At 41.0% G+C, this 26,452-nt stretch overlaps 1 protein-coding gene and 1 pseudogene across 4 annotated transcripts in view; one reads left to right on the top strand and one right to left on the bottom strand.

Moving 5' to 3' along the window:
* The window catches only part of C16H11orf49 (chromosome 16 C11orf49 homolog), a 210,775-nt gene that overhangs the window by 65,347 nt on the left and 118,976 nt on the right, over positions 1 to 26,452 (bottom strand). The gene's annotated exons all lie outside the window — the stretch shown is intronic.
* On the top strand, positions 22,712 to 22,782 carry LOC112579788 (annotated as a pseudogene).

Below are 26,452 nucleotides of genomic sequence, written 5' to 3' on the forward strand. Positions count from 1 at the left end.
ACACGATTGAGCGACTGATCTGATCTGAAACAGTTATTAAGAGCCCTCTCTATACCAGGGTAGGCCTTAGGATTACAAAATTCAGTACGTTATGATCTCTGTGCCGAAAGAACTTAAAGTCTAATGGACAAGACAAACAAATGATTTTGAAACATGTTGGTGATGCAACTGACAGGGAGGACAGGGTTTAGCCTCCTTGGTGGGTTGTGGCAGAGGACTGCTGAGGGCAGGATTCGAGAGGAGGTGCTACCGGAGAAAAGCACCGGAGTGGGAGTTTATCCAGGAGGAAAGATGAGGTGGCAGGGCTGCAGGCAGGGCCTCAATTCAGGCATCCTGCTGGGAAACAACACTTGAGATGAGAGGGGACTATCAGTGCTTGAGTTCAGTATAACTGGAGAGAAGATTTCCAGCTAAGGAGTAGCTAGAAACGAGGCTGAAGAGGGAGGCAGAGATCAGGTCACACAAAGTCTTGTGGGCTTCATTCATGGTCTGCTGTTCAGTTGCTAGGTTGTGACTGACTCTTTGCGACCCCATGGGCTGCAGCACACCAGACCTCCCTGTCTATCACCAACTCCCAGAGCTTGCTCAAACTCATGTCCATTGAGTCGGTGATGCCATCCAACCATCTCATCCTCTGTTGCCCCCTTCTCCTCTTGCCCTCAATCTTTCCCAGTGTCAGGGTCTTTTCCAATGAATGGGCTCTTAGATGGTGGGGGCATCTTTAAATGGTTTCAAGTAAAAGAAGAAGAAGAGCAGTGCAGTCAGATTTTCTTTGCATATAGATCACTCAACTGTAAAGGGAGCAAAATTTCAAAGGTTCAAGCAAGAACCACAGCATTGATCACCGGAATCAAGAAGACAGATCGGGAATTTAAGAACTATTTTGAAGGGGAGAACAGTGGGACTCTAGCTGAGTGCATGTGAGTGGTGAGGGGGGAAAGAGGAATCTAGAATGATAAAAGTGTAACTCTGGGGAGCCCAAGAGAGGCAGATTCAAGGGTGAGGGTGAGGAGTTCTGCTTCCGAAACACGTGACTGTCAGACATATGGTAAGTAGTGGTGTCTGAGGCTGGTAGCATGCTGCATGTGTGGTTCTGAAACTCAGGGGGAGTTCAGGGCTAGACAGTCAGATTTAGAAGTCATTTGCCCAAGATAGTAGGGGAAGTCAAAGGAGACAGGACTGCTCAGTAACCACGCTCAGTGAGAAACGTAATGAGTCAAGAATGGAATTCTGGGACACAGCAACATTTAAGACAGAGGAGAGTAACTTTCTAAAGAGACTGAGGAGGACTGGTCAGAGGAGCAGGAAGAATGAGTTAGTGGAAAGGGCACAATTCTGAAGCCACAGAGAATGTTTAGAATCTCTTCTCCGCATCCTATTGCATGGCCTTGAACAAATTAGTGAGCTTTATTTTCTTGTCTATAATATAGAGACAATACCTTGTAGACTGTGATGAGGATCAAATGTGATCCTGTAGAAATTTTAACTTTAAAAAGCGTCTGTCACAGTGCCTTCCTCACTGGAGGCGCTCGACAAACGTTATTTCCTTTTTCTTGTTAGTCTGGTCCTTTCATGTCTCTCTCTCTGTGAGTAACAGGAAGTAGGGTATCCTTAGTTTTCATATAGTTTTTAGCTTAACCAGGGGTCACACTGGAGAGAGCTCGGCCTCTGTCCGTCTACATTTATCCTAAACTGAAGCCACAAAGATGCAAGAAATTCAGTTCTGCAATGGCATTCTCGATGTCCAACAACTGCTGCTCTTCTGTGTGGTTTCTGGTTTCCTAAGACACTGGTCCTTGGGAGTTGCTCTGCGATGGCTAAAATGGGTGAATAATAACATATTTGAAAAGGACTAGGAATACACAGCTGCTAGAGGCGACACCAGGTTCATCTTTGGCTCAAGAAGACACAGGAGATTTGTGTATGGCAGGCAGTGAAAAGGTGCTAGAGTACTCCAAAACATTAAAATCAGAAAATAAAAAATTCTCCATGACTCAAAGATTAGTTTTATAGAGATTCTTTTTTTCTATTGGAAGCTAAAACATATACTACATCAATCTGGCAGTTCTGCTTTTAATGATTTGTAAGCATCTGGTCCCATCACTTCATGGGAAATAGATGGGGAAACAGTGGAAACAGTGTCAGACTTTATTTTTTGGGGCTCCAAAATCACTGCAGATGGTGATTGCAGCCGTGAAATTAAAAGACACTTACTCCTTGGAAGGAACGTTATGGCCAACCTAGACAGCATATTAAAAAGCAGAGATATTACTTTGCCAACAAAGGTCCATCTAGTCAAGGCTATGGTTTTTCCAGTGGTCATATATGGATGTGAGAGTTGGACTGTGAAGAAAGCTGAGTGCTAAAGAATTGATGCTTTTGAACTGTGGTGTTGGAGAAGACTCTTGAGAGTCCCTTGGACTGCAAGGAGATCCAACCAGTCCATCCTAAAGGAGACCAGTCCTGGGTGTTCATTGGAAGGACCGATGCTGAGGCTGAAACTCCAATACTTTGGCCACCTCATGCAAAGAGTTGACTCATTGGAAAAGACTCTGATGCTGGGAGGGATTGGGGGCAGGAGGAGAAGGGGATGACAGAGGATGACATGGCTGGATGGCATCGCTGACTCGATGCACATGAGTTTGGGTGAACTCCGGGAGTTGGTAATGGACAGGGAGGCCTGGCATGCTGCGATTCATGGGGTCGCAAAGAGTCGGACACGACTGAGCGACTGAACTGAACTGAACTGAAGCTTCGATGAAGCGAGCATCATTTAAGGCTTTGAAGGGAGAGATAAAAGGGTTTTTCAAGTCCCTCAAACAATTTCCTGCTCCAGTATTCCTAAGAATCATGTGAGTATTTTTCCTTTGGACTGGAGAGCAAAGGGAAACGGAAACCTGTGGAGACTGGAGTTGGACAAGAAACAAAGCTGGTAGATGGCATCCTGTCTAATACTGACAGCCGAAACCAGACTCACAGCTCATGTCCTGTGCAAAACCAGCCCAGCTCAGGCTCTTTTCTTCCCTTCAGTGATTTTTAAGTGTCACAAAAGGCTTTTCAGGCTGAACTAAACAATCATGGGAAAGTTCTTCCAGGAAAAAGATACAATGATTATTGTCTTGATTATGTTCTGGGTAGGCCGTTTCCCTGTTAGAAATTTATTTCTTTAATTGGAGTGATGAGCTCAAAAGAATCAATTTGAAGTCAATGAAATAAAAATATCTCCAAATAACACAATAGTTTTATTTCTGTGATAATTACTTTCCTTTATTCCAAAATGAAACTGTGCCTATCTCTGTATTATTACTGATGGTTAAAAAAGATGACCTTTAAGAATGTATAAACTAGTGCCTGGAATACAGTAGGCCCTCAAAAAATACTAGTCAAATGAAAGAATGCATAAACAGAGCAAAACAACCATCTTCTCCTTAAGACCTCTGTTACTTTTGTATTACTCTAAGGCTAACTTAGGTTTGTGCTGGTTACATCATTCTGTGACCCAATAGTCAATTTAAGTGTCTTTGTAGTCTTACTGTTAAGTTACATGTCATGCCTCATGGCCATGCTGTAAGGCTTGCAGGATCTTAGTTCCCTGACTAGGGATCAAACCTGTGACCCCTGCGGAACCCTAACCATTGGACTGCCAGGGAATTCCCATACCTCTTTTGTCTTGACCAACTTTTTCAGTTGGTTATTTTTTTAAACAATTTTTATTTATATTTTCCTATTTGGTTTGTAAAACGAGCCTGTTGTTGGAACACGAATCCCTGGAACACAGAGGTAACAGTTAATACACAAACAACAACAGATCAGCCTCTTTGGCATCCTCTAGATCACCTCTCACGATGCTCATCACACTTGCATTGCTTATTCACCCACTCATCTATTTATTTAACAAATATTTACTAAGTCTTAGTAAGTGCCAGGCCCTATTCTCAGTGCTGAGGACATAGCAAGGAACAAAAGGGACCCAACTCCCTGCCCCCGTGGAGTTTACGTGAGAGCGCAGGGAGGGTCAGGCTAAACACCAGAAAAACATCGTGAGAAACAAAGCAGCGCAGTGTTTGTTCCAGCTTAAAAGAAACTAGAGAGACGTTACCAAGTACAACTGTGAACCCTGATTTGACCCTGGGTCAGAAAACAAACTTTTAATATATCTGAGAACAACCGGGGAATTATTGTTCATTTTCTTAAATAACGAAACTGGGGTTACGCAGACGAGGAGAATGCTTCCTTTTAGGGGATTAAGTATATAGGGGTTATATATATTAAGTTATATTAAGTATATAAGGGTTGCATCTTCTCTGGTGGCTCAGACAGTAAAGCATCTGCCTGTAATGCGGGAGACCTGGGCTCAATCCCTGGCTCGGGAAGATCCCCTGGAGAAGGAAATGGCAACACACTCCAGTCCTCTTGCCTGGAAAATTCCATGGACTGAGAAGCCTGGTAGGCTACAGTCCATGAGGTCGCAGAGTCGGACACGACTGAGTGGCTTCATTTTCACTGACATAGGGGTTAAGTGTCATGATTCTTATAACTTAGTTTTGAATTACCTATCTGTCTACCTCCCTTCCTGCCTATTGTGCACAAATGTAATAGTTGGTAGCATTTGGTGAGTCCAAGTTACTTCCATAGCTTTCTTGAAGGTTGGAAATACTTTTTTAATGAAGAGTGGAGGGTATAGGGGAAATCTACTACATTTCTAGTCAGAGATGTGGGACGTGATTACTGATTTGACTTTTGATATTCAGTATTTTTCCATAAGTGTGTTAATCCTTCATCTTGAAAATATTTCCTTTCATCATACCTATAGCAACGCTGGCCCCATCACTTCCCCTGCTCTGCTGCAGCACAAAAGGCTGGGGTACGGGGTAGCCATAGGACTGGACAATCTCATCAAGTGCCTCTTTGTTATGATTTTGTTAACCAACATTTGTTAAGTGGAGCATAGGATAGCAGGTGGTGAGTTTTGTTCAACAGCTGACCACAGAAAAAACTGAAATAGAGATGTTTATTACAGACAGGTCTTGGAGAAGCGCAAAGCACATCTCACGGGGCCAAAGCGGGAGGTCAGGGCAGAGTGCAGACGAGACTGTCAGGACCTGGGGTGACAAGTCCTTATTAGGGTCTGTGGGTAAAGAACTTTGGGATTTCTGGGCTAAGGCTGGATTGGTCAATTCAAACCAAGAGTGGGCTTTTGGTAAGCTCCCACTTGGGTCTTATCTAAGGGATGAGGTGAAAGCCCTGGGAGGCAGGGGCGGCCTCTGAACACAAGGGGAAAGTCGTATCAGGACCTTGTATTTACTTGTGACTTTGCAGGCTGTTATCCAGGGCATGTGCTTGCTGAGGGGCTGGCATCATTTTTAACGTCTCTGTGGACCAAACAAAACGGATCCCAAGGCAGCAATAGCATGGGGTAGCTCAGCTAAATTCTCAACACGCCTCAAACCTAATCCAAAACGATGCTTTTATAACCGAATTTAGGAAATATAATTACCAAGTGTAGGATACAAAGTGTGGAGCAAGCAAACCATGAAGACAGTCACATGGTTGTATGAGACTCTTATGGTTGCTGTAACGAATTACCACAAACTTGGTAGCCTGAAACGGCTGAAATTTATTCTCTTATAGTTCTGAAGGCCGTACATCAAAATGAATCTGCCACAGGTATACACGTGTTCCCCATCCGCAAAACCAATACAATATTGTAAAGTTAAAAAATAAAATAAAATTTAAAATAAAATAAAATCATTCTTAAGTTGATATATTAAAAAGAAAAAGTTCTGAAGGCTGGAAGTCCAAAATATATCTTTTTTTTTTTTCTGTTTAAAGATTTTTTTGGATGTGGACCATTTAAAGTCTTTATTGAATTTGTTACAATATTGCTCCTGTTTTACATTTTGGTTTTTTGGTCTCTTATGTTTTGGTTTTTGGTCTTGAGGCAGGTGGGATTTTAGCTCCCTGACCAGGGACTGAACCGGCACCTCCCCGCTACTGGAAGGTGAAGTCTTAACCATGGGACTGCCAGGGAGGTCCCCAGAATGAGTCTTAACAGGGCTGACATGAAGGTGTCAGCAGGCATGGTTCCTTTGGAGGTTTGGGGACAATCTATTCTTTGGCTTTGCCAGCCACGAGGGGCTGTGGTCATTCCTTGGCTTGGGATGCTGCATCACCTTCCCCTGTCCACTGCTTCCAGCTTCCACACTGCCTTTCCTCTCCTATCATAAAATCTCTTGCAGTCTGCCTCTGAGAAGACTTGAGATAACATTAAGTCCACATGGATATTCCAGGATAAACTCCCCCATCTCAAGATCTTTAACTTCATCACACCTGCAAAGTTCTTCTTGCCATATAAGATAACATTAGAGGACTTCCCTGGTGCCTAAGTGATAAAGAATCTGCCTGCAACACAGGAGATCCCAGTTTGATTCCTGGGTTGTGAAGATCCCCTGGAGAAGGGATAGGCTACCCACTCCAGTATTCTTGGACTTCCCTGGTGGCTCAGATGGTAAAGAATCCACCTGCAATGCGGGAAATCTGGGTTCGATCCTTGGGTTGGGAAGATCCCCTGGAGGAGGGCATGGCCACCCACTCCAGTCTTCTTGCCTGGAGAATCCCATGGTCAGAGGAGCCTGGCTGGCTGCAGTCCATGAGGTTGCAAAGAGTTGGACATGACTGAACACCTACTCACTCACTCACATTGTGTTGGTTTAGTTTAATTGGATTTCAACCAGACCTTGACAACATCTCCATGATATCCTTGTGAAGAAGCAGAAAGGATGTAGGCTGGATGACATAATAGGTTGAACAGTCATATCAAAATGTGCTAATTAATGGGTTCATGTCATGCTGAAGCAAAGGTGGTAGCGCTAGCAGGCTATCACGCTAGCAGAGGTGATAGAATTCCAGTTGAGCTATTTCAAATCCTAAAAGATGATTCTGTGAAAGTGCTGCACTCAATATGCCAGCAAATTTGGAAAACTAGGCAGTGGCCACAGTTTTCATTCCAATCCCAAAGAAAGGCAATGCCAAAGAATGCTCAAACTACTGCACAATTGTACTCATCTCACACTAGCAAAGTAATGCTTATAATTCTCCAAGCCAGGCTTCAACAGTATGTGAACCATGAACTTTCAGATGTTCAAGCCGGATTTAGAAAAGGCAGAGGAATCAGAGATCAAATTGCCAACATCTATTGGATCATTGGAAAAGCAAGAGAGTTCTAGAAAAGCATCTAGTTCTGCTTTATTGATTATGCCAAAGCCTTTGACTGTGTAGATGACAACAAATTGTAGAAAACTCTTAAAGACATGGGAATACCAGAGCACCTGACCTGCCTCCTGAGAAATCGGTATGCAGGTCAAGAAGCAACAGTTAGAACTGGACATGGAACAACAGACTGGTTCCAAATTGGGAAAGAAGTACGTCAAGGCTGTATATTGTCACCCTGCTTATTTACCTTATATGCCGAGTACATCATGAGAAACACTGGGCTGGAAGAAGCACAAGCTGGAATCAAGATTGTTGGGAGAAATATCAATAACCTCAGATACGCAGATGACACCACTTTTATGGCAGAAAGTGAAGAACTAAAGAGCCTCTTGATGAAAGTGAAAGAGGAGAGTGAAAAAGTTGGCTTAAAACTCAACATTCAGAAAAGTAAGATTATGGCATACAGTCCCATCATTTCATGGCAAATAGATGGGGAAACAATGGCAACAGTGAGAGACTTTATTTTTGGGGGCTCCAAAATCACTGCAGATGGTGACTGCAGCCATGAAATTAAAAGACGCTTGCTCCTTGGAAGAAAAGTTATGACCAACCTAGACAGCATATTGAAAAGCAGAGACATTACTTTGCCAACAAAGGTCCATTTAGTCAAAGTTATGGTTTTTCCAGTAGTCACATATGGATGTGAGAGTTGGACTATAAAGAAAGCTGAGCGCCAAAGAATTGATGCTTTTGAATTGTGGTTTTGGAGAAGACTCTTGAGAGTCTCTTGGACTGCAAGGAGATCTACCCAGTCAATCCTAAAGGAAATCAGTCCTGTATATTCATTGGAAGGACTGATGTGGAAGCTGAAACTCCAATACTTTGGCCACCTGATGTGAAGAACAGACTCATTGGAAAAGACCCTGATGCTGGGAAAGACTGAAGGCAGGAGGAGAAGGGGACGACAGAGGATGAGATGGTTGGATGGCATCACTGACTCAATGGACATGGGTTTGAGCAAGCTCCGGGATATAGTGAAGGACAGGGAAGCCTGGCGTGCTGCAGTCCACGGGGTCGCCAAGGGTCGGATACAACTGAGTGACTGAACTGAACTGACCTCAGTTCCCTCATCTTTAAAATGGAGACAGGGACTTCCCTGGTGGTCCAGTGGCTAAGACTGTGCTCCCATTGCAGGGGGCTCTGGTTTGATCCCTGGTTAGGGAACTAGATCCCACAGCCTGTCCCTAAGAGCTCAGGTGCTAAAACTCAAGATCCTGCATGCCACGATGAAGATGGAAGGTTCTGTGTGCTGCAATTAAGATCTGGCACAGCCAAATAAGTTAATAAACATTTTAAAAAATGGAGATACTAATAATACTCAAAATAGTGGTTGAGAAGATTCAATACCATAATGCATGTAAAGATTTAACACAGTTCCTGACACATGGTGAGTTTTCATGGTCGTTCAGTTGCCAAGCCATGTCCGACTCTTTGTGACCCCATGGACTACAGTATGCCACGCTTCCCTGTCCCTTACCATCTCCCAGGGTTTGCCTAAGTTCATGTCCATTGACTTGGTGAAGCCATCCGGCCATCTCATTCTTTGTGTTCATCAAATGATGGCTATTATTATTTTATTATTCACAGAACAGGCTGTGCAACCCTCATGATGCTGAATCAGTACACAGTTTTCCCGGAGGCTCCAGTGACCCCTTCTTCTATGTGCATTCTGTAAGTCAATAAGTAAAGCTTAAGTGCCCAAACTTAAAAAAAAATTTTTTTTAAAGCATATCTTATCTCTAAACTGCATCACAAACTTCCTCGGCCTGCTAAAAAGATGATAATAAACATAAGTAGCATTTGGTTTATCAACTCTGGTTCAACATGATGACAATTGCTTATTGCCCTGGGCCATAATGGAGAGATATCCTCAAAGAACAAAAAAGATAAAGCCTTTACAGGTCCCCTACGTGGTAAAGGACCCTAAAATACCATTTGATTTTTTTAAAAAAATATATAGATTTTCTCGTTTGTTTTTAACATGGATTTTCTCTTCACTGTTTGAATTTTAGTGACTTTCTTTCCTGATAATGTTTATCACCCCTGTCAGACCCTCCTCACCACCTTGTTATCTGCTGCTGTTGACCTGATCAGAACCTGAAAGTTATGCATTTATAAGTTATCGGATTCTCTGCGGAGCTCTGGGCAGTTTTCTGCCTCTTTTACAAAGACACATTTAAACTCTGTAAACACTGGCTCCTTGGGGGCCATTTTTACTGACTTTCAAATCCGTGACTGTGTTGTGAACATGTTAGAAGTCTGATTGCTTTGTTGGTGACTTGCTAAGGAGAGTTCCATAATTCCAGACATTAGCCTGAGGAACTGTCTAATGATTAATGCAAATCAAAACACTAGTGAATAAACCAGTTTTGGATGTGACAATATCTTCAATTTAATGATCTTATCTTACCAAAGTGGCCCAGTAAATTACTCTGTCCACCTGGAGTTCAGGAGTTCTTATGCTTTTGCTTACAACCAGCATTAGACAGTCCTGAGGCGACTGATGGACACTAGGTATCCATACGTGTGCACAAGCAGAGGAGCACTAGGTCATCCAGGGACGTAGCTGTACCGATTCTTGTTTCTGAGTTTTTACTATCAACATGAACTCTCTGGCTTCATTGAGCCCTTTGTTGATATACTTCTTTTGCTTGGTGATTTAATTCTCCCTAAATTACTCCTTGCCCTCAGGGAAGGTGGCTGAACTAGCAAGTCTTCTTATCTTTCTTGAGACTGGGTCCTCTCGGTCTTAGCGGTGGCCAGTTTTCTAGCTGGAAAGGAGAGCAGGACACTCAGACAATTTGGTATACTACACAGTTAAAGTTGGAAGAATTCTAATATTTGTTAAAAATAAATATAGGTGTTTATATTTTATCTTAACCAAACAAAATTAATTTTTGGATTAACCATCAATTCAAACTATCCATGTCACTGGTATTTGCCAGCTGACTATATACTTTAGGTATGACTATTAAATGTTGCTGCTGCTGCTGCTAAGTCACTTCAGTCGTGTCTGACTCTATGTGACCCCATAGACAGCAGCCCACCAGGCTCCCCCGTCCCTGGGATTCTCCAGGCAAGAACACTGGGGTAGGTTGCCATTTCCTTCTCCAATGCATGGAAGTGAAAAGTAAAAGTGAAGTTGATCAGTCGTGTCCGACTCTTCGAGACCCCATGGACTGTAGCCCACCAGGCTCCTCTGTCCATGGGATTTTCCAGGCAAGAGTACTGGAGTGGGGTGCCATTGCCCTCTCTGACTATTAAGTGTTACTGAAATTTAATTTTATCAGTCTGTTCTTAATGCGATAGTACAAAAAGAGTTCATTCATTTTAGTTTACAAAACAGATATAATTAATCTTGTGATATATGGAACTTCCTTCTCTGTATTTTCCAGGAATCTAAAGAACCATGAGGTTTTCTTGTCCTGCTCATAGTGGCTTTATAGAAAAGACCTTATGTGTTAGGTGTATGGTAGTAACACCATAAAAACAACTGCCATGTATGGAGCACCTAGCAACAAAGGTCTAGTCAAGGCTATGGTTTTTCCAGGAGTCATGCATGGATGTGAGAATTGGACTATAAAGAAAGTTGAGCACCGAAGAATTGATGCTTTTGAACTGCGGTGTTGGAGAAGACTCTTCAGAGTCCCTTGGACTGCAAGGAGATCCAACTGGTCCATCCTAAAGGAGATCAGTCCTGAATATTCATTGGAAGGACTGATGCTAAAGCTGAAACTCCAATACTTTGGCCACCTGATGTGAAGAACCGACTCACTGGAAAAGACCCTGATGCTGGGAAAGATTGAAGGCGGGAGGAGAAGGGGATGACAGAGGATGAGATGGTTGGATTGCATCACCGACTCAATGGACATGAATTTGAATAAACTCCAGGAGTTGGTGTTGGACAGGGAGGCCTGGCATGCTGCAGTCCATGGGGTTGCAAAGAGTCGGACTGAGCAACTGAAATGAACTGAACCTTGTGTGAAGCACTAACAGAGTACTTTTTATAATGTGGTGGTTTTAAGATATGTCCACAAGATTCTATGATACTCTCCTCTCTGCCCCTTGAGCATGGGTGAAACTTAGTGATTCACTTCTAAAGAACAGAGTAAAATGAAAGTGCCATGATGTGACTTCAGAGACTTGGTCATAAGAGGTACTGATGCTTCTTGCTCTCTCTGAGATCACTTTTTCTGGGGAAGCCACTACCATGTCATGGGAATTCATGATGAAGAACTGAGTCCTCCTGCTAACAGTGATATGAGTGAGTTTAGAAACAGATCTTCTGGTCCCAGTCAAGCCTTCAGATGACTGCAGCCCTGACCCAAATCTTGATTTTGTCTTCTTCTTTTAAAATCTGTTTATTTGGCTGCACTGGGTCCTAACCGCCTCACTGGGATTTCCACTGTGGGTGAGCAAGCTTCTCTAGTCGCACCCTGCAGGCTCTCTAGCTGTGGCCCATGGGCTTAGTCGCTCTGTGGCATGTGGGATCTTAGTTCCCTGACCAGAGATGGAACTCACGTCCCCGGCATTGGAAGGTGGATTCATAACCACGCCACCGAGTCCCCCAAATCTTGATTTTAACCTTACGTGGGACCTTGAGCCAGAACCATCCAAGTAAGCTGCTCCTGGATTCTTAACCCTCTGAAACGGTGTGACGTAAGTATTTATTGCTTTAAGCCTCAAAACTTTGGGGGTAATTTATTATACACTGATAGATAACTAAAATATATTTAACTAGTACACATATCTTTTTTATTTTCACAACCACCACAGAATAGGTGGTATTATCTTCATGCAAATAGGAAACTAAGGCTCAGGTAGTTAAATAATTTATTCAAGGTCATAAGCTAGCAGTGGTAGACCCACCCCCATATTCTCTGTAGTATATTATACGATGGCTTTTCAGGTGCTATTTCTTTCAGGTAGCTTATTAGCTATGTCTCCCACCTTTGATCAGCCTGCTATCCACGCTTTCACGCAAATAATGGATTAGAAAAAAATGACATAATCCAGAATTATACTTCTGGAGTCTTCACTTCAGCATGACACAAACCCATTAATTAGCACATTTGGATATGACTGTTCAACCTGTTAGATATCATCCAGCCCTACATCCTTTCTGCTTCTTCACAAGGATATCCTGGAGATGTTGTCAAGGTCTTGCTGAAATCCAATTAAACTAAACCAACACAATATGAGTGAGAGAGTGGGTGCTGAGTCGTGTCTGACTCTTTGAGACGCCATGGACTGCAGCCCACCAGACTTCACTGCCCGTGGAATTTTCATGGCTAGAGTACTGGAATGGGTTGCCATTTCCTTCTCCAGGGGATCTTCCCAACCCAGGAATCAAACTCGTGTCTTTGGCATCTCCCGCGGTGGCAGGCGGATTCTTTACCGCTAGTGCCACCTGGGAATCCCAAACCAACAGAATAAATACAGCTACATTTTATAATAATTTTATAATAAATATAGCTAATAAATAAATATAGCTAAGTATAGATTCTTCTCAATTTAACAGTCTAGTAATCCCTTCAAAAATGGAGTAAGTTTGCATTGACTATTTCACTTTTTCCTCCTTCAGTATTATGGCTATTACCATCATTTGTCTTTGTCACTCCCTTCACAATTACCAATGATTTTAATAAATGTTTTACACACATTATTTGGTTTATACCTCAGAACTATGCTATTAAGTAGGTTCTCTTATTATTTCTATTTTACCGATAAGGCAATTTGGCTTATAAAGATAAATAATTTGCCTAATGTCGTTTTACTCAGAAGTAACAGCTGGGGCCTTCTTTACCCACCAAGCCTGGGCTCTCTTCCTTCTCCCCTCTTCTCTCCTCCCCTCCCTCCTTCCCTCATCCCCTCCCAGCCCTTTCTCTTGCAATAAACTCTGATAGGCTTACAGTGACTACAACGTCCTTTTCTAAACACCGACAACTTCCTCTTTAACAAACAGTTTCCTGTGGTCATGTATGGATGTGAGAGTTGGACTGTGAAGAAAGCTGAGTGCTGAAGAATTGATGCTTTTGAACTGTGGTGTTGGAGAAGACTATTGAGAGTCCCTTGGACTGCAAGGAGATCCACCCAGTCCATTCTGAAGGAGATCAGCCCTGGGATTTCTTTGGAAGGAATGATGCTAAAGCTGAAACTCCAGTACTTTGGCCACCTCATGCGAAGAGTTGACTCATTGGAAAAGACTCTGATGCTGGGAGGGATTGGGGGCAGGAGGAGAAGGGGACGACAGAGGATGAGATGGCTGGATGGCATCACCGACTCGATGGACGTGAGTCTGTGTGAACTCCGGGAGTTGGTGACTGACAGGGAGGCCTGGCGTGCTGCGATTCATGGGGTCGCAAAGAGTCGGACACGACTGAGTGACTGAACTGAACTGAACTGAAAGAATATCTCAGGACTGATGGCAAGATCACCCGCCCTCAGTCTGTTGAACCGGCCTGCTGACTCGGGTCTTCTGGAACTTCTCCCAGCAGCTCGGCCACCCTGCCTCTGCCCGGCCGCCCTCTCCTCACATCCTGCGCGCGGCCCGCTTTCCCAGAGACTCCCAGCAGTTTAGCCTGCTTATCCACTGGCCCTTCGCGCCTCAGAAAGTAAATCAGGCCCGAAACTTGAGCTCATTTAAAGCAGTTAGGTGACTTCTTACATCTCAGCTATATTTGATTTCATTTCCTGGAACCAGTGTTTCTTTTAATCTTTTCCAATCCAAAAAGCATTCTCTTTGATGAGGAGACTAAATCAAAATAAGAGGTGAATGCTCTCTTTCCTTGATTTCACTCATTAATATGATAACATCCACCTAGTCCTCACTGTTGTTTTTTCGCTCTGATGTAATTTTTTTAAAAGGAAGACTTTTTACATTGTCTTCAGTATTTTGTCACAATTCTCAAGTCTTCCTAGTCTCTTATTTTCCCTTTAATACAATGTAAGTATAAATATTCATTTGTATATATGTGTGTATATATATATGTATATATATAGTTGACCTTTGAACAACACAGGTGTTAGGGGCACCGGCCTCCCATGCAGTTGAAAATTTATGGAACTTTTTACTCTCCCCAAACTTAACTACTAATAGCCTCCTGTTGATTTGAAGCCTTACTGGTGACATAAACAGTCAATTAACGCATATTTTGTATATTACATTATTATATATTGTATTCTTAACAATAAAGTAAGCTAGAGAAAAGAAGACATTATTAGGAAAATCATAAGGGAGAGAAAACACATTTATAGCACTGTACTGTATTTATACCACAAAGTTTACATAGTCTGTCTACAAGTGAATCATCTGTCAGTACCTACATAGATATTGTCTTGTATGATACAAAACGCTGTAATGTTATATGTATTACTAACATTTATGAGAGTTGGACCATTAAGAAGGCTGAGCACTGAAGAACTGATGCTTTCAAATTGTGGTGCTAGAGAAGACTCTTGAGAGTCCCTTGGACTGCAACGAGATCCAACCAGTCCATCCTAAAGGAAATCAGCTCTGAATATTCATTGGAAGGACTGATGCTGAAGTTGAAGCTCCAATACTTTGGCCACCTGATTCGAAGAGCTGACTCATTGGAAAAGACCCTGATGCTGGGAAAGATTAAGAGCAAGAATAGAAAGGGGAAACAGAGGATGAGATGTTTGGATGGCATCATCAACTCAATGGACATGAGTTTGAGCAAACTCTGGGAAATAGTGAAGGACAGGGGAGCCTGGCGTGCTGCAGTCCATGGGGTCACAAAGAGTCAGACATGACTTAGGGACTTAACAACAAGATGTGAAAAAGAAATCCATATTTATTTACAGGTAGAATGGTTCATGTATTGATAGGTACCATTATCATCACCTAAATATTCATCACATAGAACAGTGTGTGCAACAATGAAGGAGACTATAAGCAGGTGAAAAGACAGCCTTCAGAATGGGAGAAAATAATAGCAAATGAAGCAACTGACAAGGAGGTAATCTCAAAAATATACAAGCAACTCCTGCAGCTCAATTCCAGAAAAATAAGCAACCCGATCAAGAAATGGGCCAAAGAACTAAATAGACATTTCTCCAAAGAAGACATACAGATGGCTAACAAACACACGAAAAGATGCTCAACATCACTCATTATCAGAGAAATGCAAGTCAAAACCACAATGAGGTACCATCTCACGCCAATCAGAATGGCTGCTGTCAAAAAGTCTACAAGCAATAAATGCTGGAGAGGGTGCAGAGAAAAAAGAACCCTCTTACACTGTTGGTGGGAATGCAAACTAGTACAGCCACTATGGAGAACAGTGTGGAGATTCCTTAAAGAACTGGAAATAGAACTGCCATACAACCCAGCAATCCCACTGCTGGGCGTACACACCAAGGAAACCAGAATTGAAAGAGACATCTGTACCCCAGTGTTCATCGCAGCACTGTTTATAATAGCCAGGACATGGAAGCAACCTAGATGTCTATCAGCAGATGAATGGATAAGAAAGCTGTGGTACATATACACAATGGAATATTACTCAGCTATTAAAAAGAATGCATTTGAATCAGTTCTAATGAGGTGGATGAAACTGGAGCCTATTATACAGAGCGAAGTAAGTCAGAAAGAAAAACACCAATACAGTATATTAACGCATATATATGGAATTTAGAAAGATGGTAACGATGACCCTGTATGCGAGACAGTGAAAGAGACACAGATGTAAAGAACAGACTTTTGGACTCTGTGGGAGAAGGCGAGGGTGGGATGATTTGAGCGAATAGCATTGAAACATGTATATTATCATATGTGAAATAGATCGCCAGTCCAGGTTTGATACATGAGACAGGGTGCTCAGGGCTGGTGCACTGGGATGACCCTGAGGGATGGGATGGGGAGGGAGGTGGGAGGGGGGTTCAGGATGGGGAACACATGTACACCCATGGCTGATTCATGTGAATGTGTGGCAAAAACCACCACAATATTGTAAAGTAATTAGCCTCCAATTAAAATAAATAAAAAAAAGAAAAAAAAAGATCTCTAAGTTCTGCAAAGTTCTTACTCTTTACAGGAAAGTATTGAACTTTTTTCCAATTAAAAATTAGAAAATACATTTTTCCTTTTTGTTAGAGATTCCCTTGAATCATATAATAAAGGTAAAAAGAATGTTAAAAAAAAAAAAAACGACTGTGTGCAAGACTGGTATTGAGGCCGATAGCCTGTCCTTACACAGGCATAAGGCAAGTGATATTTAATACAAAATTAACAATCTGTTAGTCTTCTTCCTAGTTTACTAAAACTTTGCTTTCAGAGAATTACATTACCATATAGCCTGCTTCTCTTTCTTATAATTATAGAAACTTTGTTTTATCATGTCATCACAAGTAAGTGGGTTTTTTTTAATGTAGCAATATTTCCAGTACTGAATGAATGACTGTAATATTGCATGCCATAAAATTTTTATAATGATTCATTCATTTGTACATAGGTTAGGCTATTGGAAGGACTGATGCTGAAGCTGAAACTCCAATACTTTGGCCACCTCATGCGAAGAGTTGACTCATTGGAAAAGACCCTGATGCTGGGACGGATTGGGGGCAGGAGGAGAAGGGGATGACAGAGGATGAGATGGCTGGATGGCATCACCGACTCGATGGACATGAGTTTGGGTGAACTCCAGAAGTTGGTGATGGACAGGGAGGCCTGGCATGCTTCGATTCATGGGGTCGCAAAGAGTCGGACACGACTGAGCGACTGAACTGAACTGAACCATAAAGCAATCGTATTGCTGACACAAAATGTCACACAGTTCTTGCTATTCAGCTATTAGATTTTCACACAAACATACCCCCCTCCACATACACAACAGTTAACTGTATAACATGATTCAGTTCAGTCGCTCATGAACTGCAGCACGCCAGGCCTCCCTGTCCATCACCAACTCCCGGAGTTCACCCAAACTCATGTCCATCGAGTCGGTGATGCCATCCAGCCATCTCATCCTCTGTCGTCCCCTTCTCCTCCTGCCCCCAATCCCTCCCAGCATCAGAGTCTTTTCCAATGAGTCAACTCTTTGCATGAGGCGGCTACTTACCATTATTAAGTGGAAGTGGACCATCATAAAGGTCTTCACATTGAGTAGGCTGAGGAGGAGGAGGGGTTGATCTTGTTGTCTCAGGGGTGGCAGAAGTAGAAGGGGAGGCAGGAGAGGCAGGCACACTGGGTGCAATTTTACTGAAATATATCAGAAATTTGCCTGACCTTTTTTGCTTTTTCTTTTCTCTGAAAATATTTCTACATAGTACTCATCCTTCTTTTACTGTTTGCTTTAGTTTCAGCGTCTGTATCATAGAGGGGTCCACGTCGCAGAAGTCAGAAGCAGTCACGAATAACAGGAACCTTCTGCCAGACTGTCTCATGTCAATACGTTTTCTGGCACTATGTGTATGTCTTCTTCATTGCCTGGCACCAGTTAGGAAGCACTCATCTCCATCAAGTCATCTTCTGTTATTTCCTCTCATTTGGTGTCTATTAGTTCTTGAATTTCTCCATATCTTAAAATTTTCACCCCTCCGCCTACGTTTTCTTTTTCATCCCACAATCTCTTTCATGATTTCCTTGACTGGCTCTGTTGTAAATCCTGTGAAGTCATGTACAACATCTGGACACAGTTTTCCCCAGCAGGAATTTATTGTTTTGGGCTTGATGGCTTTCATGGCTTTTTCTATAGCAACAATGGCATCTTCAGTGGTGTAATCCTTATAGACTTTCATGATGTTTTCTCTATTGGGGTTCTCTTTCATAGTGTTGACAATCCTGTCCCTAGAGTACTGTGTGTAATGAGCCTTAAAGGTCCTTATTATCCCCTGAATTAGAGAGTGTGTTTGGGGGCTAGTAGACCGCTCTGAAGCCTTTATTATTGAATTCATGAGGTTCTGGGTGGTCGAGGCATTGTCTGAAATCAAAAGAACTTTAAGAGGCAGTCCCTTACTGGCAAGGTACTTCTTGATTTAGGGACAAAATGTCTATGAAACCAATCTAGAAAAAGGACTCCTGTTGTCCAGGTCTTCTTCCTGTACAACTTAAAAAGACTGGGAGCTGGTGTTTATCTCTTTCCTTCAAGGTCTGAAGCCTAGATGAGGGTAGTCCTGATGATACACTTGACTGAAATTGCAAAAAACAGTAGAGTTAGCCTATTTCCTTCTGCCTTAAATTCTGGTGCTCACTTCTCTTCTTTACTCATAAATGTCCTTTATGGCATTCTTTTTTTTTCCAGAATAGGGCACTTTCGTATGCATTAAAAACCTGTCTAGACAGATATCTTTTCTCCTCAATGACTTTCTTAATGGCTTCTGGGAACTTTTCTGCTGCCTCTTGGTTGGCAGAAGCTGCTTCTCCTGTTATCTTGACATTTTTTTAAGCCAAAACTTTCTAAAATTATCAAACCACCTTTTGCTGGCATTAAATTCTCCAGCTTTAGATCGTTCAATTTCCTTTTGCCTTAAGTTGTCATATAATGACTTCACTTTTTCTCAAATCATATTAGAGTCTATCAGTATGCCTTTCTTACAGTAATTCTACACCCACATGAAAGCTGAATTTTCAAAGAGATAAAAAGAGAAATATTCAATATTTCTTAAAAAGTGCAAGGTTTTTGTGCCTGCTGACCTAGCTGCAGCAACGACTCACACAGAAGAAGTGTTTTTTTTTTTAAAGAATGGTCCTTACATTGGATTCATTTATCTTGAAATGGTGGGCAATCACAGCTGCAGACTGCAATCTATGGTACATATCAAGCAATTCAACTTTTTCTTGTCATGTCATGACTTTTCTCTGCTTCTTAGCAGCACTTCCAGCATCACAAGTGGCTCTTCATATGGGTCCAATGGTGTCTTTCAAGGTTTACAGTATTGCACTAAATGTGATGAAAAATACATGAGATCTGCAGGGGATCACTTTTAACGTGATAAGCAGTACTCGAGCTACGAACTGCCCAGGTGGAAATAGTTAGTGTCACGGCGTTCTAAGTGGATACTCACGATGCTTGAGCTCACTGCGATAGCAACAGGGGGTCTCTACAAAATTATTACAGTAATACAGTGAGTACTAGAGTTAATTTTATGCAGTTATGATTTAATATTGCATCTTTATGTTTGTTTATATTTCTCTAGACCACAAATGATGCTATGTAGGTATGTGCATAAGTTTTTATAAACTTTTTATTTGACCATTTTTATGGGTTTCCCTTATGGCTCAGATGGTAAAGAATCCACCTGTAATGCACGAGACCTGGGTTCGACCCCTGGGTTGGGAAGATCCCCTGGAGAAGGGAAAGGCTACACACTCCAGTATTCTGGCCTGGAGAATTCCATGGACTTTATAGTCCATGGGGTTGAAAAGAGCTGGTCACGACTGAGCGACTTGCACTTTCACTCTTCATGGTGATATTTAAGTGGGCTTCCCAGGCGGCACTAGTGGTAAAGAGCCTGTCTGCCAGTGCAGGAGACTGAGAGACACGGGTTTGATCTGCGGGTCAAGAAGGTCCCCTGGAGGAGGGCATGGCAACCTACTCCAGTATTCTTGCCTGGAGAATCCTATGGACAGGGAAGCTTGGCAGGCTATATAGTCCACAGGGTTGCACAGAGTTGGACATGACTGAAATGACTTAGCACATATGCATGGTAGCAAATGATAAAATAGACTATCATCTACATTTATTTGGCATTTATGACATATCTAACTTAATTTTTTTTTTTTTAGATATCTCTAGGCTACACGGTTTATCGGTAAGCTTTTCCAAATTGTTGCAAATCTATAAAAAATTTTCCAATATATTTATTGAAAAGAATTCGCACAGTTCAAACCCATGTTGTTCAAGGGCCAACTGAACTCTGAACAAGGCACTTTGCTAGATGCTAGCCCAGGGATAAGAAAGACATAAAAATGTTCTAATGAAGCTTACAGTCTAATGAGGAAGACAGAATTTAAGTAAACATTTATATGTATGAAAAATGTTAGGAAAAGAGCTTATAAGAAGCATATTAAATCTTATTTAAAAGTTCAGAAAAGTCTTCCTAGAAAAAGAGACATTTAAAAAAGATATATTACTGAGATTTGTTCAAGATGGCAGAGTAGAAGGATGCGCACTCATCTCCTCCTGCGAGACCACTGAAATTGCATAGCTGTTGAACAACCATCAACAGGAGGACCCTGGAACCCATCAAAAAAAGATATCCCATGTCCAAAGACAAAGGAGAAGCTGCAACGAGATGGGAAGAGGCTTGAGCATGTTTAATAGCTAGTAGGAGAAGCAGTAAGGTATTTTGATAGATTCCAGGGGTCAGCAAACTTGGGCTCCTGCCTGTTTTTGTAATAAAATTGGATTGGAACCACCCCTCCCCCCCAAAAAAAGATATATTAAAAACAGGAGGAAATACTTTCAAACTCATTTTATGAGACCAGCATAATCCTGACACTCACACCAGACAGATATTACAAGAAAAGAAAACTACAGACTAAAATACATAATGCAGAGAGCTGAAAATCATTAACAAAATGTTAGTAAAAGGAATCCAATTATATATATATGTATATATAATAATAAATCATGGCTAAGGTAGATTTATTCACATTAATAGCATAAAGGGGAAATCATATATTATCTCAATAGATGCAGAAAAACAATAAAAAATTGAATACCAAGTCACAATAAAAATTCTCAGTATATGTATACCTATGGATGATTCATGTTAATATTTGGCAGAAAACAACAAAATTCTGTAAAGCAATTATCCTTCAATTAAAACAATTAAATTAAATTTAAAAAATTCTCAGCAAACTAAGAATAAAAGTAAACTTCCTCAGCATAATAAAGGACATCGACAAAAAGCCTCATATTTAATCTGAAACACTGATAACTCTTCTGTCACGATTGGGAACAAAGCAAAGATCTGCTCTCACCACTTCTGCTCAACATTGTAATGAGGTCCTACTCTGGCAATAAAGAAAGAAAGAGAAAAATAACCTACAGAGACCTGAAAGGAAGAAATAAAAGTGCCCCTAATTGGCATATGACATGATTTTGCATGTAGAAGATTCTAAGGAATCTACAAAAAAGCTATGGAACTAATAAGTGAATTTAGCAAAGTCTCAAGATATGAGAAATATACAAAAAGCAATTATATTTCTAAGTTCTTGCAATGAACAGTTGTAAAGAAAATAGATTTTAAAAATAATACTACTTAAATAGTAGCACAAAACTTGAAATATATAAATTGATTTAATACAATGTATAAGATCTGTATATTAAACACTATAAAGTATTGCTGAGAGACATTAAAGAAGGTACATACGGTACCTTTCTGTTGTAATCAAGACTAAAGTTCAACAAGTAGATCAATGAAACAAAATAGAGAATCCAGAAATACACCCACACTTGTATAAACGGATTTCTTTTACAAACAAACCAAAAAAATTAAGAGGGAAAGGTACAGTCTTTCAAAGAGTGGTGCTGAAATAAACAGCTAGCTATCCATATGGAAAAAACAAAACAAAAAATCCTGATCTCAACTTCAAACCACACACAAAAATTAATTCAAGATGGATTATATATCTAAATGTAAAAGTAAATTTCTCAAGCTTTTAGAAGAAAATGTAGAGTAATAGTGTTGTAAACGTATTTAAGGCAAAGATTTTTTTAGAGTGGACCCAAAAGGCCTAACCATAAAAGAAAAAATTCAGAAAATAGACTTCAAACTTCTGCTCTATAAAAGACTTCATTAAGGAAATAAATAAGCCAAAGAGTGAGAGAGATTTATAATACATATATCTGACTGGGAACCAGAATATATAAAGAACTGTTTTAATGATTATAATAAATAACCCAATAAAAAACAGGCAAAAGATGTGAAGAGGCATTTCACAGGGGAAATGGCCAATAAACAATAAAAAAGTGTTCAACATCATTAGTCATCAGGAAAACGCAAATCAAAACCACAATGAGATACTAGAAAGGCTACTTCAGACCCATTAGAAAGGCTGAAATTAAAGACTGTGCTTGCCTGAATTCGAGGGGAGTTTGGGGAAGAATGGCTGTATGTATGTATAGGGCTGAGTCCTCTGCTGTCTACCTGAAACTATCACAGCATTGCTAATCGACTATACTCCAATATAAAATAAGAAATTTAAAAAAATGACTGCTTGCTTCAGAAGAACATATATTAAAACTGGCACAATATAGAGATTCTTTACAACACTGAGCCAACTGGAGCTTCCCACCTGCCAATGCAGGAGACACAAGAGACGTGGGTTTGATTCTTGAGTCAGGAAGATTCCCTAGAGTAGGAAATGGCAATCCATTCCAGTATTCTTGCCTGGAAAATTCCACGGACAGAGGAGCCTGGCTGGCTACATCCCTGTGGTCACAAAGAATTGGACATGACTGAGCGAAAGAGCACACAGAGAGATTAGCATGGGCCCTGTGCAAGGATGACATACGAGCTTGTGAAACGTTCCATATTTTAAAAAATGACTGTACTGTGGTAATCATTTCACAATATATACATATATCAAATCATTGCACAGTACACGTTAGACCTGCGAATGTTACATGCCAATTATATCTCAAAGTTGGGGGGAAAAAGATTGACAACACCAAATATTAGCAAGGATGTGTAACAATTGAAATTTTCAGACATTGCTGATAGGAGTATAAAACAGTACAACCAATGTGGAAAACAGTTTGTTAGTGATTTTACCCTTAGATATTTATGCAAGAGAATAAAAGACGCTTACTCCTTGGAAGGAAAGTTATGACCAACCTAGATAGCATATTCAAAAGCAGAGACATTACTTTGCCAACAAAGGTTCGTCTAGTCAAGGCTATGGTTTTTCCTGTGGTCATGTATGGATGTGAGAGTTGGACTGTGAAGAAGGCTGAGAGCCGAAGAATTGATGCTTTTGAACTGTGGTGTTGGAGAAGACTCTTGAGAGTCCCTTGGACTGCAAGGAGATCCAACCAGTCCATTCTGAAGGAGATCAGCCCTGGGATTTCTTTGGAAGGAATGATGCTAAAGCTGAAACTCCAGTCCTTTGGCCACCTCATGCGAAGAGTTGACTCATTGGAAAAGACTCTGATGCTGGGAGGGACTGGGGGCAGGAGGAGAAGGGGACGACAGAGGATGAGATGGCTGGATGGCATCACTGACTCGATGGACATGAGTCTGAGTGAACTCCGGGAGTTGGTGATGGACAGGGAGGCCTGGCGTGCTGCGATTCATGGGGTTGCAAAGAGTTGGACACGACTGAGCGTCTGATCTGATCTAATCTGATTTACGCAAGAGAAATAAAAACATATATCCACAAAATTCATCTTCCTTTCATGATTGAAAACTGAACAAATTGGATATAGAAGGAAAGTACCTCAACCAAATAAAGACTGTACAGGACACGTCCACTGCTTATTCCATATTCAGTGGTGAAAGGTTGAACGCTATCCCTCTAAAGATCAGGAACAAGACAAGGGTGCCTATTCTCACCATCCCTGTTCAACACAGTACTGCAATTTTTAACCAGAGCAATTGGGCAAGAAAAAGAAATAAAAAGCATCCATATCAGAAAGGAGGAAGTAAAACTGTCTCTGTTTGTAGATGATACGATCTTATATATAGAAAATCTTAAAAACTCCAATCTAATCCCTAAACTGTTAGAACTAATAAATCAAATCCAGTAAAGTTACAGGACACAAAACCAACATACAAAAATCAGTTGCATTTTAATACACTAACAACAAGCTACCTGAAAAAGAAACTAAGAAAACAATCCCATTCACAATAGCATCCAAAACAATAAAATACGTAGGAATAAACTCATTCAAGGAAGTGAAAGATATGTACACTGAAAGCTGCAAGAGTTTGATCAAAGAAATTGAAGACACAAACAAATGCAAAGATATCCATGTTCACCAACTGCAAGAATCAATAATGTTAAAATGCTCATACTACCTGAAGCCATATATAGATTCAATGTAATCCCTATCAAAATTCCAATGGCATTTTTCACAGAAAAAATAGAAAAAAAATCTTAAAATTCATATGAAACCACAAAAGACCCTGAAGAACTAAAGCAATTCTGAGACGGAAGAATAAAGCAGGAGGCATGACACGTCTTGACTTTAAACAATACGACGAAGCTAAAGTAATCAAGACTGTATGGTACTGGCATCAGAACAGACACGTAGAGCAACGGAACAAACTCGAGAACCCAGAAATAAGCCCACATGTACAGTCAACTAACATTTGGCAAGATAGCTAAGAAAGAATAGTCTCTTCAATAAATGGTGCTGGGAAAATTGGACACTCACATGCAAAATAATTAAATCGGACCTCTATTTTACACCACACACAAAAAATAACTCACAATGGTTTAAAGGAGGCTAATGTAAGACCTGAAACTTTCTTCCTCTCCTAGAAGAAAGCATAAGGGAAAACATCCTTGATATTGATCTTGGCACCAGTTTTTCTGGATATATGATACCAAAAGCATATGCAACAAAAGCAAAAATAAACAAGAGCGATATCAAACTGAAAAGTTTCTGCAAAGCAAAAGAAACAACTAATACAGTGAAAAAGCAGAATTCCCTGTTGGCCTGGTGATTAGAACTCCGTGCTTCCACTGCAGGGGCACAAGTTTGATGCCTGATAGTGGAATTCAGATACTGCATGCCACAAAGCATGGCCAAAAAAAAAAAAGAAGAAGAAGAAGAAAGAAAAGGCAACCTAAGAATGGGAGAAAATATCTGTAAGTCGTGTATCTGATAAGGGGTTAATATTCAATATGTACGGGGAACTCCAACAACTCAATAGCAAAATGCCAAATAATCCAATTTAAAAGCAGCAGAAGACTCAGACATTTTCCCAAAGAAGACATAGATGGCTGACAGATGAAAACGTGCAACATCACTAATCATCAGAGAAATGTAAATAAAAACCACATGAGATATCACCTCACACCTGTCAGGATGGCTATCATCAAAAAAGACAACAAAGATGTGGGGAAAGGGACCACTTGTGCAGTACTGGGGCCATGGTATATTGGTGCAGCCGCTATGAAAAACAGTAATTAAAAACAGAACTAACATACGATCCATGAATTTCACTTCTAGATACTTACCCAAAGAAAACAAAAATACTATTTCAAAAACATATCTGCACAGCAATATATGTGTTCACTGCAGCATTATTTACAACAGACAAGATATGGAGGCAACCTGTGTCCACTGATAGATGAATGGATAAAGATGTGGCATACATACATGCAATGGAATATTCCTGCTGCTAAGTCGCTTCAGTCGTGTCCGACTCTGTGCGACCCCATAGACAGCAGCCCACCAGGCTCCCCCGTCCCTGGGATTCTCCAGGCAAGAACACTGGAGTGGGGTGTCACTGCCTTCTCCAAATGGAATATTACTCACCCATAAAAAAGAAATCTTGCCATCTGAAACAACACTGATGAATCTAGAGGGTTTTACACTAAGCGAAATAAATTAGACAGAGAAAGAAAAAATACTATGTGATCTCACTCATACTTGGAATCTAACAAACAAAACAAAATGAAAAGTCTCATAGACACAGAGAACAAATGGGTGGGGGGACAAAAGAGGTGAAGTGGATTAAGACGTACAAACTTCCAGTTAAAAAGTAAATAAGCCACAAGGATGTAACATACAGCATAAGGAATATGGTCAGTAATAGCATAGTAACTTCGTATGGGGCCAAATGGATACCAGACTTACCATGATGACTACTTCATAATGGATGCAAACGTCAAATCAGTATGTAGTATACCAGAAACTAACATAATACGGTACATCAACTATATTAAAAAAAAAAGAAAAAGACAAGTGCTGGCAAGAATGTGGAGAAATGGTAACTCTCATACATTGGTGGGAATGTAAAATGGTGTAGCCACTTTAGTAGGCAGGCAGTCTTGCCAGGTGGCTAAGCAGTAAAGAATCCACCTGCAATGCGGGAGCCACAGGAGACATGGGTTTGATCCCTGGGTTGGGAAGATCCCCTGGAGGAGGGCATGGCAACCCACTCCAGTATTCTTGCCTGGAGAATCCCATGCACAGAGGAGCCTAGCGGGCTACAGTCCATAGAGTTGCAAGCAGCTGGACAGGATTGCAGCAACTTA

Source organism: Bubalus bubalis, chromosome 16 (genome assembly GCF_019923935.1).
Source record: "Bubalus bubalis isolate 160015118507 breed Murrah chromosome 16, NDDB_SH_1, whole genome shotgun sequence".
NCBI lineage: Eukaryota > Metazoa > Chordata > Mammalia > Artiodactyla > Bovidae > Bubalus > Bubalus bubalis.